Source organism: Oncorhynchus masou, chromosome 12 (genome assembly GCF_036934945.1).
Source record: "Oncorhynchus masou masou isolate Uvic2021 chromosome 12, UVic_Omas_1.1, whole genome shotgun sequence".
In the NCBI taxonomy this organism is placed as follows: domain Eukaryota; kingdom Metazoa; phylum Chordata; class Actinopteri; order Salmoniformes; family Salmonidae; genus Oncorhynchus; species Oncorhynchus masou.
Window position 1 is genome coordinate 28,863,647 of NC_088223.1, and position 14,073 is coordinate 28,877,719.

At 41.0% G+C, this 14,073-nt stretch overlaps 1 protein-coding gene across 3 annotated transcripts in view; it reads left to right on the top strand.

Annotated features, from left to right (window-relative positions):
- Positions 1–4,751: 4,751 nt before the first annotated feature.
- Positions 4,752–14,073, top strand: part of LOC135549812 (transcription factor HIVEP3-like) — a 46,207-nt gene continuing 36,885 nt past the window's right edge. For all 3 annotated transcript variants that reach the window (XR_010457028.1, XR_010457027.1, XM_064980128.1), the window contains exon 1: positions 4,752–5,157. The gene's annotated coding sequence lies outside the window, so the exon portion shown is untranslated. The remainder of the gene's footprint in view (positions 5,158–14,073) is intronic.

Sequence of the window (14,073 nt, forward strand, 5' to 3'; positions counted from 1 at the left end):
TCCAGCATCTTCACAAGGGCCTTTGCTGTTGTTCTGGGATTGATTTGCACTTTTCGCACCAAAATATGTTCATCTCTAGGAGACAGAACGCATCTCCTTCCTGAGTGGTATGACGGCTGCGTAGTCCCATGATGTTTATACTTGCGTACTATTGTTTGTATAGATGAACATGGTACCTTCAGGCATTTGGAAAATGCTCCCAAGAATGAGTCAGACTTGTGGAGGTCTACAATTTTTTTTCTGAGGTCTTGGCTGATTTCTTTTGATTTTCCCATGATGTCAAGTGCAGAGGCTCTTAATTTGAAGGTAGGCCTTGAAATACATCCACAGGTACGTGTCTAATTGACTCAAATTATGTCAATTAGCCTATTAGAAGCTTCTAAAGCCATGACATAATTTTCTGGAATTTTCCAAGCATAGTTTATGTAAACTTCTGACCCACTGGAATTGTGATACAGTGAATTATAAGTGAAATAATCTGTCAACAATTGTTGGAAAAATGACTTGTGTCATGCACAAAGTAGATGCCCTAACTGACTTGCCAACAAGTTAACAAGAAATTTGTGGAGTGGTTGAAAAATGAGTTTTAATGACTCCATTCTAAGTGTATGTAAACTTCCAACTTCAACTGTATGTTACTAACAAATAATAGGGAAGATTCCCTAGTGGGCTAAGCCGATATGGTGGCTTGGTGGGAAAAGGGAAGTGTGTGTGGACTGAGCGAGAGCGGGAAATTCCAGAGGGATCACTACACACAGTACAATTATAATTATATTAATTGAAATGCTAATCCTTTCCACATGAACACTCACTCATTCGGGAATAATTGCAATCAAGATATATACAGTGGGGCAAAAAAGTATTTAGTCAGCCACCAATTGTGCAAGTTCTCCCACTTAAAAAGATGAGAGAGGCCTGTAATTTTCATCATAGGTACACTTCAATTATGACAGACAAAATGAGAAAAAAAATCCAGAAAATCACGTTGTAGGATTTTTATTGAATTTATTTGCAAATTGGCCAAGACCAAAGAGCTGTCAAAGGACACCAGAAACAAAATTGCAGACCTGCACCAGGCTGGGAAGACTGAATCTGCAATAGGTAAGCAGCTTGGTTTGAAGAAATCAACTGTGGGAGCAATTATTAGGAAATGGAAGACATAGAAGACCACTGATAATCTCCCTCGATCTGGGGCTCCACGCAAGATCTCACCCCGTGGGGTCAAAATGATCACAAGAACGGTGAGCAAAAATCCCAGAACCACACGGGGGGACCTAGTGAATGACCTGCAGAGAGCTGGGACAAAAGTAACGAAGCCTACCATCAGTAACACACTACGCCGCCAGGGACTCAAATCCTCCAGTGCCAGACATGTCCCCCTGCTTAAGCCAGTACATGTCCAGGCCCGTCTGAAGTTTGCTAGAGAGCATTTGGATGATCCAGAAGAAGATTGGGAGAATGTCATATGGTCAGATGAAACCAAAATATTACTTTTTGGTAAAAACTCAACTTGTCGTGTTTGGAGGACAAAGAATGCTGAGTTGCATCCAAAGAACACCATACCTACTGTGAAGCATGGGGGAGGAAACATCATGCTTTGGTGCAGTTTTTCTGCAAAGGGACCAGGACGACTGATCCATGTAAAGGAAAGAATGAGATTTTGAGTGAAAACCTCCTTCCATCTGCAAGGGCATTGAAGATGAAACGTGGCTGGGTCTTTCAGCATGACAATGATCCTAAACACACCGCCCGGGCAACGAAGGAGTGGCTTCGTAAGAAGCATTTCAAGGTCCTGGAGTGGCCTAGCCAGTCTCCAGATCTCAACCCCATAGAAAATCTTTGGTGGGAGTTGAAAGTCCGTGTTTCCCAGCAACAGCCCCAAAACATCACTGCTCTAGAGGAGATCTGCATGGAGGAATGGGCCAAAATACCAGCAACAGTGTGTGAAAACCTCGTGAAGACTTACAGAAAATGTTTGACCTCTGTCATTGCCAACAAAGGGTATATAACAAAGTATTGAGATAAACTTTTGTTATTGATCAAATACTTATTTTCCACCATAATTTGCAAATAAATTCATAAAAAATCCTACAATGTGATTTTCTGGATTTTTTTTCTCATTTTGTCTGTCATGGTTGAAGTGTACATATGATGAAAATTACAGGCCTCTCACCTTTTTAAGTGGGAGAACTTGCACAATTGGTGGCTGACTAAATACTTTTTTGCCCCACTATAGAATATAACCTGGCGACTCCCAGTATATATTCTGGTAACTCTCAGTATATAACCTGGCAACACTCTGGTACAGAATATAACCTTGCAACACTTTGGTATAGAATATAACCTGGCAACTCTCTGGTACAGAATGTAACCTATCAATCTGTATGGAAAAACAAGCTAAGTGTAGAGCAATTAACTACTGAAGGCTTTAATGAGAAGTCTCGGAGGTCTTTGGCAGCTATTTCAGCTGTGAGTCTTGCTGGGTAAGTCTCTGAAAGTTTACACACCATTTCCCATTCTTTAAAATATTCCTCAGACTCTTTCAAATTGTTTGTTGATCATTGCTAGACAACCATGTTCAGGTCTAGCCATTTATTTTTAAGTCTAAACTAACTCGGCCTCTCAGGAACATTCACTGTCTTCTTGGTAAGCAACTCCAGTGTAGATTTGGTCTTGTGTTGTAGGTTATTATCCATCTGAAAGGTGAATTAATCTCCCAATTTCTGGTGGAAAGCAGACTACCAGGTTTTCCTCTAGAATTTTGCCTGTGCTTAGCTCCATTCCATTGATTTTTTATTCTGAAAAACTCCCCCACTATGCTTGAAAATATGGAGAGTGGTACTCCAGTAATATGTTGTATTGGATTTGCCCAAAACAACCTTTTATTCAGGACAAAAAGTTAATTGCTTTTTATTTTGAAGTATTACTTTAGTGCCTTGTTGCAAACAGGATGCATGTTTTGGAATATTTTTGTTCTGTACAGGCTTCATTCTTTTCACTCTGTGATTTAGGATAGTATTGTGGAGTAACTACAATGTTTTTGATCCATCCTCGGTTTTCTCCTATCACAGCCATTTAGCTGTTTTAAAGTCACCATTGGCCTCATTGTCACGTTCTGACCATCGTTCGTGTGTGTTTTCCTTGTTTTAGTGTTGGTCAGGACGTGAGCTGGGTGGGCATTCTATGTTGTGTGTCTGGTTTGTCTATTTCTATGTTTGGCTTGATATGGTTCTCAATCAGAGGCAGGTGTTAGTCATTGTCTCTGATTGGGAACCATATTTCGGTAGCCTGTTTTGTGTTGGGTTTTGTGGGTGATTGTTCCTGTCTTTGTGTTTGTGGCACCAGATAGGACTGTTTTGGATTTTCCATGTTTCCGTTTCTTGTTTTGTAGATTGTTGTACTTCCATCTTTATTAAAGATGTACAAAACTAACCACACTGCATTTTGGTCCGCCTCTCTTTCCCCAGAAGAAAACCGTTGTGACTCAAAAAACTCAATTGTGAAATCCCTGAGGGGTTTCCTTCCTCTCTGGCAACTGAGTTAGGAAGGACGCCTGTATCTTTGTAGTGACTGGGTGTATTGATACACCATCTAAAGCGTATTATTATCTCTGTGTGGGCTAAAGAGATTAGGTCGTCCTAAAAAACTATATGTCAAACACTTTTTGCACACCGAGAGTCCGTGCAAATTATTATGTGACTTGCTAAGCACATTTTTACTCCTGAACTCATTTCAGCTTTTTACTTAAAAAAAAGAAAGAATTTGTAAACATTTCGAAAAACATAACACTTTGACACTATGGGGTATTGTGTGTAGGCCAGTGACAAAAATGTTTTAAAATTCAGGCTGTAACACACAATGTGGACAAAGTCAAGTGGTGTGAAAACTTTCTGAAGGCACTGTGATAATACTTTAGGTCCAGGCTTATATATTTGATTCAGACAATACAATAATAATATAGGGAACCACTTCACATTCTGATCTATGATCATCAAGTAATTAAGGGTTCAAGCGGCGAGAAATCCTATTGTATTTGTTGGATGTCATAAGGTGAATTCACCAATTTGTAAGTCGCTCTGGATAAGAGCGTCTGCCAAATGACTTAAATGTAAATGTAAATGTTGGCTGTCATTATTAATATTACATAGTAATTACTGAATTAGGATACAGAAAAGTAATTCTACATTTATTTACATTGTCTATTGTGTTACACTGTAACATAACTAATTGATACAGTAATTTAGTCTTTCAACAGTAAACTTAAAAATTGAACTACATAATACTGTAAATGATGGTGCATTGTGGGAAAATGTATGTATTTTAATAGAATAATAGTCCATTTTACAATATTGTACTGTCATTACACAGTACTTGCTTTGAGACTGTATGTATATTACAGTAGCAATACTGTAATATGAAATACAGAATTGTACTTGCCACTAAGCTGCCTGTCAAATTCATGGCAACCACTACAGTGTAGGCCTGCTATTATCCATTGTCTCAGTCATTCACCAGGATTTGTTCAAACTGAGATTATATGAAATATATAATATCATAGGCCTACTTAAAAGTACATTGAAGGCTAATACCATACCAGAGAGCCTTTACTGAGAAACAAAAGGCATAGATAGGCCTGTTTCTCCACTGTAGTGACGACAGTATGCCACTGCCAGCACTGCAAGTTGTTAAAGTGGGCGGAGTATTTCTCTGGTCTCGTGAGTGCGAGTGCGGTGCGCTGGAACTGCGTGGATCGAAGCAGCATGTTTTTCGCGAGGACCAGCTGTGTGTGTGGGACATTGGCGCACGCTGCTGTGTGAAATCGCAGCATCAGTTTGAAAAGGGACAATGAGGAGAGAAGAGAGGACCATCCATCCCTATCCCGCCAGCGTCAAGAGACATAACACTTCTCAACCTGGGGCAGTCCGTTTACAGGGGAGGATAGATTCTGAGAAAGTCTGCTCTGTTTCCGAATAGCCTACATGGCTCAAACGGTGCAGCTATATTGACAGGTAGCAAATTTACATTTTAGTATCTGGCTTTATTACCATAATTTTGCATACCGGTATGCCCCTGGCTGATAAGCAAGGAGGTGATCTGTGGAGGAAACACGGCAACTGCACTGCAACGAAGTGAAGTTCACCACCAGCGGCTCTGCAGGTACAGTAATGCTGGATACATTGTATCATTGTTTGAAACCTTCAAGAGCTCGCTAGCTACAGTAACTGTTTTTCACAGGAGACGATGATAGGTTATTGTGCGTTCTCGCGCGTTGCAGGTCGCGTGCATAACACCTTCTATCCAACAAAACAGCGAAGTATGAGAAATGTGTTATGTTTTTGTGTATGAAGCAGAATGCCTTGTGATGCTCGTGGATTGCGTGTTGTGTGCATGTGTAGCTACTAGTTTATACCTACTGCCTCTGTTTTGTACAGTATTGGGTCCATTCCAATGATTGGTTTGTCATTGTTCAAGTGTAATAGAGAAAAGGAAGAGCGAAACCAGTGTTTCAGCTTGCCAACCACACAGTCGCCAGGCTACATGATGCAGATAGGAAACGGAACGACCATGTGTTTTTATCTTTTTATCAGCCATTATTTTACAGTAGCCTAGGCTATTGACTCATCAATGAAATAACGGAAATAATTATGTATGAATAAGAATATCCTCTAGTTGTGTTTGTCTTACAAAGACATCTTGGTCAAATATTATGCCATTTGCTTTTTGTGCCAATGTGCATCTCACTAATGTGAGTCGCTCTCTCAGGATTGCAAGATCCCTCAATCCCACACCAGCATCCACAGGACAGGGATGCCATGCTTCATTTTCTCCTCCAATCTCCGAAAGCGAGAATAGGGAAATGAATTTACAACATAAAATGGAGGTCAAATAACGTAGGCCTATTTCATAACCATTTTAGAATAGCCGGAAATGTAGTGGTCATTCTGCAGAGCATGCCCTATGAATGGACTTATTCTGTGCATGGAATTCTAACCTGCTAGAATTCAATGTGACTGACGACGGCAGAGAGAACATCCCGTACAGTCCGCGGGAATGTCAGCCTTACACGAAATCATATCGTTATCAATAAATATTAGCATACATAATCACAATTGCTCGGCTCAGATTGCGGCTCGTTTGGGTTTAATATTATGTCACTGCGGATATACTGAAGCATGCAATGTCAGTAGTTAATATCTATCCACTGTGCCTGTCTGTCTGCACAGATCCGGACCCTATTCATCAAATTTTACTCTATTCGCCAAGTCAATTGTCAGAAAATGACAATGGTAAGAATTAGATCGCCTATATTAGACTCCAGCCGCGTAGGTTTCTTGGAATGAACGATGGCCTAACGCTGCCGCACCGCAGTCAGTGGCACTGTTGTGGACGACACTGCTGCGTCCATCCATGCGCCCCGATGACGCTTTCTCCATTCTCTAGCACGCACATAGCCTTCTGTTTGTTGCAAGCACCCCTTTCTTGGTGAAATACGGATACATATTGGCCCGCGATGTATCTGTTAATAGTGCATTATAAGAAGTATTACCCATGTGACAGTTGGAGTCCATCAACAGCTCAAGAGTGCTTCGATTTCCAATAACACGCGCCCCTATAGTATTAACTATCATCTTGCGTGTAATCAAGACGATGGACTGTCGTAAAGACAGAGGGCATTTCAGGACAAACTGTTGAAATGTCGATTTTAGACACTTCAGAAAAGTTTTTTGCTGCTTTGAATTTATAGAGAGAACAATACATATGTGTTCCATATCATAGTGTATTTTATTGATGCAGATATGATTTCCAAAATAATAGGCCTTGGACAATAAATGGTTCCCAAGGATTCAAACTCAACACCTTGTTTTCTTCATCAAAGCTTTTTTTGTTTTGACATTTTCGACATGTAGCAGAATATTGAAGCTTTTTGACCAGTTTTTACTTGTTCAGTTTTAATAGTTTTTTTATCCTCTTGTTATCCTCTTGTAAATTTTTTCATGCAAAGTACATTGTGTTTGCATTCCATGTCTAAAATGTGCTGTATAAATAAAGCTTGATTTGATTTAGTTGGTTTAGCTGTTGCTGGTATTTAACTGCTACAGTATTTAAAGTTGATGATTTAGGGCCAGGAATATGGTGCCCCCAAACTGATCAGTCCTGACATCCCATGGCACCTAATGCTGTGCAGGGTTATTGGGTGTCAGTTTGGCATGCAGAGGGAGGAGGGAGAGGGCACACAGTCTCACTCCCTTGCTGTGAAAAGGTGGGATTTTTGGCATTCTTCTGACTGTGTGTGTGTGTGTGTGTCTGACTTCATAGAGGGAATTTCCCCTGTGGCTTCATGGAGAGCCCAGTGGCAACATTATGATTTATTTTCTCCAAGGCGTCCCTTCTCCTTACTCTTAGACATATAACAGCAGGAATAGGTGTGTGAGTGTGTGTGTGTGTGTGTGTGTGATCATGTGAGATTCTAATGGTAAGTGTTGATTGTATGCTGTTGCATAAACCTCCACTCCAACCCAGTTATTGATGATGATGATGATGATCACAAGGCTGCTACTGAGGGAGGATGTGACTGATTAATATTTTGTGACCTCGTATTCAACTAGCCTCTAACAACACTAGTAGACATTTGTCCCAGATTCTATTTGTGTGGTAGAATAGAAATGCCACTCTCTCAGCTGTGTCGGTGACTGGGGAGAGGAGAGACCAAGGACATCAGGACAATCACACTAACGTAAACTCACCACATTCCGTACAAATGTGCACAACATACAAACGAGGCTACAAAGAAAACTAATGGAACTGTAGTGACTGTGTTGACATCAAAATCGGGGGTGTGAACTAGGTTTCTATTCAAGCATTGATCGACATGGTAATGGCTCTATAGTATTGGAGAAAAGTTGAAAAAACTGACCCTCCGTTACATCTTGACGTGTCATGTCGTAACGTACAGCACGCATAAAGCAACTATTTCTGTCTTACAATCTCTCTCCACCAGGTGTAGCACTTCTATCATCCTTTAAAAACATGAAATGAACAGTGACGGGGGTAAGGGGGGATACCTAGTCATTTTTTGCGTCATCATTGCATGCGATCATCATTCTCAAAGCCGCTGTTAACTTCTAAGATCACTTTAGCACCGCCCTAAAAGCCCGATTCAAATTCGACACAAATCTTCAAATAGGTATGTAATGACACATGATATAAACTCTTGATAGTGTTTTATTAACATTTTAGAGGTGATAAATTGGACAGATTGAGTGAAAAAAAGCTATTTTCCCACACAACATTTCTCCTCACTATCACGCATTAGTTTCGCTTCCCCACCCGCCATTTTTAAAAAGACCCGACGGGGCTCATTGCCTTCTTGAATTATGCAGAAACAGGCAGCGTTTAGGTCATGTAATTGATTCTGTTGGAAAGGGGAGAAATTGTGCTTTACAATGGAATTGACATTACAGTTGATCTTGAAGTATTATTTTTGGGGGGCGCTAAAATAAGGGCAATTATACGGACTTAAGGCGATGTACGAGTTTACATTAGATGCTATTGAGGAAAAACACCTGTACAGAATGACCTAAAAACCTAAGGGATCAATGCAGAACAATAACAATATGAACATTCGCACAGGTAAAATTCCTTTTATATACTTGAATAACCACAGTTTCACTTTCCGTTTTCCACTGTAATATTTAGCCAAAGCAAGAGCATAATGCTGTGACTGTGACACTGATTGGCCAGGAGCCCAAATGGCACTTACCATGTTTGCCATTAGGACCAAAATGGAATGCAGTTTGTTCTTGATACTGAACATGAGCACACTTTGAGAAGCAACACAGTCTCACGAGTCATTCCAGCTTGAGCCAAAACACATACAGTGGTGGTATGGTAAACATTTAAGAAGGAACGAAGAGTCTCCAAAGTGCGGTCCTGAAAGTGTGTGTGTGTATATGTATGTATGTATGCATGCATGTATGTATGTATGTATGTATGTATGTATGTATGTATGTATGTATGTATGTATGTATGTATGTGTGTATGTGTGTATGTGTGTATGTGTATGTGTATGTGTGTGTGTGTGTGTGTGTGTGTGTGTGTGTGTGTGCGCGTGTGTGTTTATGTATGTATGTATGTATGTATGTATGTATGTATGTATGTATGTATGTATGTATGTATGTATGTATGTATGTATGTATGTTTGTATGTTTGTTTGTATGTATGTATGTGTGTGTGTTTTGCACGTGTGTGTGTGTGTGTCAAAGGTGTCTCTGTTCAGCCAAGATTAGTTCAGCCTGGGGAGGACAACATTGATATTCATCCTACACTTGCTTCTGGATGCCGTGTCAGTTTCCTCATCCCTCAGGTGTCCATCACGAGTGGGGGTGTGTGTGGTGTCAGTCATAACGCTGACCTTGGGAGCAGGTGAATAAGAGGAAACATTCTCTGGAAACTCCTAATCCTTGGTCCTAGACATAATAGTACACAAACAGACATCCTTCTAGAGAGCCCAGTGAACCAGATGACTGATTATAGCCATGCAAATGGCGTAATGCTGATAATAATCTACAGGAAATAGCAGTCAGTTCAGTCCACCATTGATCTGTATGGTCCAGTAGGCTACATTGTGTCCAGCACTCATTACTCTAGTAGCCATCTGATTAGAACAACTGTTTGTTTCCATTATACAGTATCTTGAAATCCCTGCCCACTGTCCTAACCAACTCACACACTCCCACACTCTCACATTTCACTACTATTGAAAGCAAAACGAAGCAAAATGAATAGTCACTAGTAGAGGTCGACCGATTAATCGGAATTGACGATTAATTAGGGCTGATTTAAAGTTTTCATAACAATCGGTAATCTGCATTTTTGGACACAGATTATGGCCGATTACATTGCACTCCACGAGGAGACTGCGGGGCAGGTTGACTACCTGTTATGCGAGTGCAGCAAGGAGCCAAGGTTAGGTGCAAGATAGCATTAAACTTTTCTCATAAAAAAACTATCAATTTTAACATAATTACTTTTTAACTACACATGGTTGATGATATTACTAATTTATCTAGCTTGTCCTGCGTTGCATATAATAGATGTTCATTTATCATTGAATCACATCCTACTTCGCCAAACAGGTGATTTAACAAGCGCTTTCGTGACAAAAGCACTGTCGTTGCACCAATGTGTACCTAACCATAAACATCAACGCCTTTCTTAAAATCAATACACAAGTATATATTTTTAAACCTGCATATTTAGTTAATATTGCCTGCTAACATGAATTTATTTTATCTAGGGAAATTGTGTCACTTCTCTTGCGTTCTGTGCAACAGAGTCAGGGTAACGCTATATGCAGCAGTTTGGGCTGCCTGGCTCGTTGCGAACTGTGTGAAGACCATTTCTTCCTAACAAAGACAGCCAACTTCGCCAAACAGGATGATTTAACAAAAGCGCATTTGCGAAAAAATTACAATCGTTGCACGAATGTACCTAACCATAAACATCAATGCCTTTCTTAAAATCAGTACACAAAAGTATATTATTTTAAACCTGCATATTTAGTTAAAAGAAATTCATGTTAGCAGGCAATATTAACTAGGGAAATTGTGTCACTTTTCTTGCGTTCATTGCACGCAGAGTCAGGGTATATACAGACTGGGTCGCCTGGCTCATTGCGAACTAATTTGCCAGAATTTTACATAATTATGACATAACATTGAAGGTTGAGCAATGCAACAGCAATATTTAGACTTATGGATGCCACCCGTTAGGTGAAATACGGAACGGTTCCATTTTTCACTGAAAGAATAAACATTTTGTTTTTTCGAATTGATGGTTTCCGGATTTGACCATATTAATGACCTAAGGCTTGTATTTTTGTGTGTTATTATATTGTAATTAAGTCTAAGATTTGATATTTGATAAAGCAGTCTGACTGAGCAGTGGTAGGCAGCAGCAGGCTCGTAAGCATTAATTCAAACAGCACTTTTGTGTGGTTGCCAGCAGCTCTTCGCAATGTTTATAACTTCAAGCCTATCAACTCCCTAGATTAGACTGGCAATACTAAAGTTCCTACTAGAACATCCAAAAGTCAAAGGTATATGAAATACAAGTGGCATAGAGAGAAATAGTCCTATAATAACTACAACCTAAAACCTCTTACCTGGGAATATTGAAGACATGTTAAAAGGAACCACCAGCTTTCATATGTTCTCATGTTCTGAGCAAGGAACTTAAACGTTAGCTTTTTTACATGGCACATATTGCACTTTTACTTTCTTCCCCAACACTTTGTTTTTGCATTATTTAAACTAAATTGAGCATGTTTCATTATTTATTTGAGACTAAATTGATTTTATTGATGTATTATATTAAGTTAAAGTAAAATAGTTCATTGTTCATTCAGTATTGTTGTAATTGTCTTTATTGGAAAAATATATATATAAAAATCGTCTGATTAATCTGTATCGGCTTCTTTTGGTCCTCCAATAATCGGTATCAGTATCGGCGTTGAAAAACCATCATCTGTCGACCTCTGTCACCAGTAAATCATGAGTTCTATAAATGTTTGTGTGTGTGAGAGAGAAAGACAGAGATCAAGAAAGAGTGTATTGTTACTGTATCAACGTCACTCTCTTAAACAAGTGTCAATTTATAGACACTTGGACATATCCAATAAGCCAGTTATTGAAGCAGACAAAAGCCACAGTGATGTTTAGGAGGACCTGATCTGAGAAGGGACTTGTCTTGGCCATTAATCAGGAGGGCTTCCCTGGGTCATCACGGTGACATACTTCCTCCCTGTTGGCACCGGCTTACAGGACGTCACGAGTGGAAATTACACCCCTCTCTCTTTCTTTCTCTATATCATCCTGAATGAATGAAAGGGCACACAAACGTGTGTGTGTGTGCTCGTCCACACATTTGTGTACATAAACATTTCTAGGCTAGTGTGTGTGTGTGTGTGTTCATGTGTTTACACTATGTTTGGGAATGAGCTCACATGTTGACTGGGTGCTGTGTTTGGCCTGGAGCCCGACCTGTACGTAGCCTGTAGCCCAGTCCTGTCAAGAGTTGGATAGTACTATGTGACCCTGGTGGGGAGCATATGGACCCAGCCTGCTTTCACAGTGAGGTGGAGGGGCACTTTCTCTGCCCAGCCTGCCTTCTCACCAAGGTGAAGGGCTTGGATGTTTCTGTTATCACACTGTGAGCTTGGTGGGGAGTGTATGTACCCAGTATGAACCCAGAATGATATCTCAGTTAGGTTCGAGGGGTGGATGGAGATCTCACTTTCTCGGTTCTCCCTTTCTCCTGTGGAGAGAAGTTTGGCGGAGGGATCCCCTCTCTCTCTCTCTCTGCCCAGCCTGCCTTCCCAGCTAGGTGGAGAGGTTGGCTGGTTCTGTGTGACCCTGGAGGGTATTTTTCTCTCTGCTTTCTCTCTCATTCAGTGTCCAGCTTGCCTGCAGTGAGGTGCAGGACCAGGCTCTCTCTGCTCTCCCTTTGTCCTGTGGAGAGAGCAGCCGGTCAGGCCAGAAGGCCATCAGCTGTAGGGCTCATTCACAAGACACCAACAGCACACACACACACACACACACACACACACACACACTACTGTTTTCATAGTTGATGAAGGTCATGTGTTCTCTGGGTTGGGATAGAGGACTATCTGCCAGTGTGTTAAAACAGGGCCTACAGTCAAGCTACCAATGCCTGTAGCTATAGCAAACCTATTTATTTGTTTGTGTTTAAATGGATTAATTGGTCTTGTCAAGTCTTAAAATGTTAATGTGTCAAGCTTAGCTGTGGCTGCCAATAAGGGGCGCTTTTATCAATATCTGTGGCAGGCTTCATTGATAGACGTCAAAAATATTTTCCTCGGTGCTTCCCTGTCCACGGTATCACTGCCATACTCTATCTTACCCTCTATCTCTTCTCTTATCCACTTTTCTCTCTACCCCCTTCTCTCTCTCGTTCTCTCTCTCTCCTCTTACCCCTTCCCTTCTTTCTATCTATCCTTTACCTCCTCTTACACCCCCCCCCCCGTAATTGCTATAGATTCCTGGATAGGGGCTTGTTGGCAGAATGCCCCAGTGTGTTGGTTCTCTGTTGGTGAAATAAGAGAACATATGGCTAGTCCCTCTCCTTCTATCCCCACCCCCTTCCTCTCTGTCTCTGTTTCTCTCTCGTCCTCTCTCTTTTTTTCTGCATTACATCATCTTGATATGGGAGCTGATTGGTTTGGCATTACTGCTCTGTGAGAGCAAAGGGACCAGGAGAAAGCACTGGATCTGAAAGTGTGTTATTGGAGCTCAGTTCAACCAAAATGTGCTCATGCAACAGAGGTGGTTCGGTGAACCGCACACACTCTTGTGATGAGTAACCTTGCCAGATACCCGAAGACGTGTTTCTCATTGAACTAATGCCTACGCTTTAGTTCAGCGGGTTAAAAACAGAGTCTTGTGGCGCTTCCCGGAGAACCGGTTTCGAAACCCTGGTCGGTCGAACTCCTAACTCACGCCGAGTCAAAACGATGTGTGTCAAAGTGAACTTGATACAGAGAAAGAGAGGGAACCAACTTGGTGAGTTAGTGTGTTGTGTGGCAGGCTTTGTCTTCCCAACAGTTTACTGCTGGACATCCTGCTGAACCCCTCAGCCAGCTAAATGCATCACATCTACTCACTCTACTGTGTTTGGATCGATCCCTCTGATGGTAGTTACATCATAGCTCTCACTGCTGCCCAGTGTGTTTTGTGTGAGTGTGTTTTAGTAATGTGGAGTTACATCATATAACGCAGCTTCACATTGACGAAATCCAGAGTCGACTGCCTGTTAAGCCTTTCTGCATGATGGTTGTTATCAACCCTGTGCAATCAGCTTCCTGGCTCTGTTCCTAGTGGTTGTTGTTTTCTTGTGTGCGTGTTATATTCTGGATCACATGACCTCATCTTTGTCACTACCTCTTCTTTTCGTCAATGACAGTACTAACAGGTGCAAGTACAGACAGGCACTATATAATGTTAACATCCTCATAACACCTTCTTCCTGGTGACTGTTGAGTGTGTATGAATA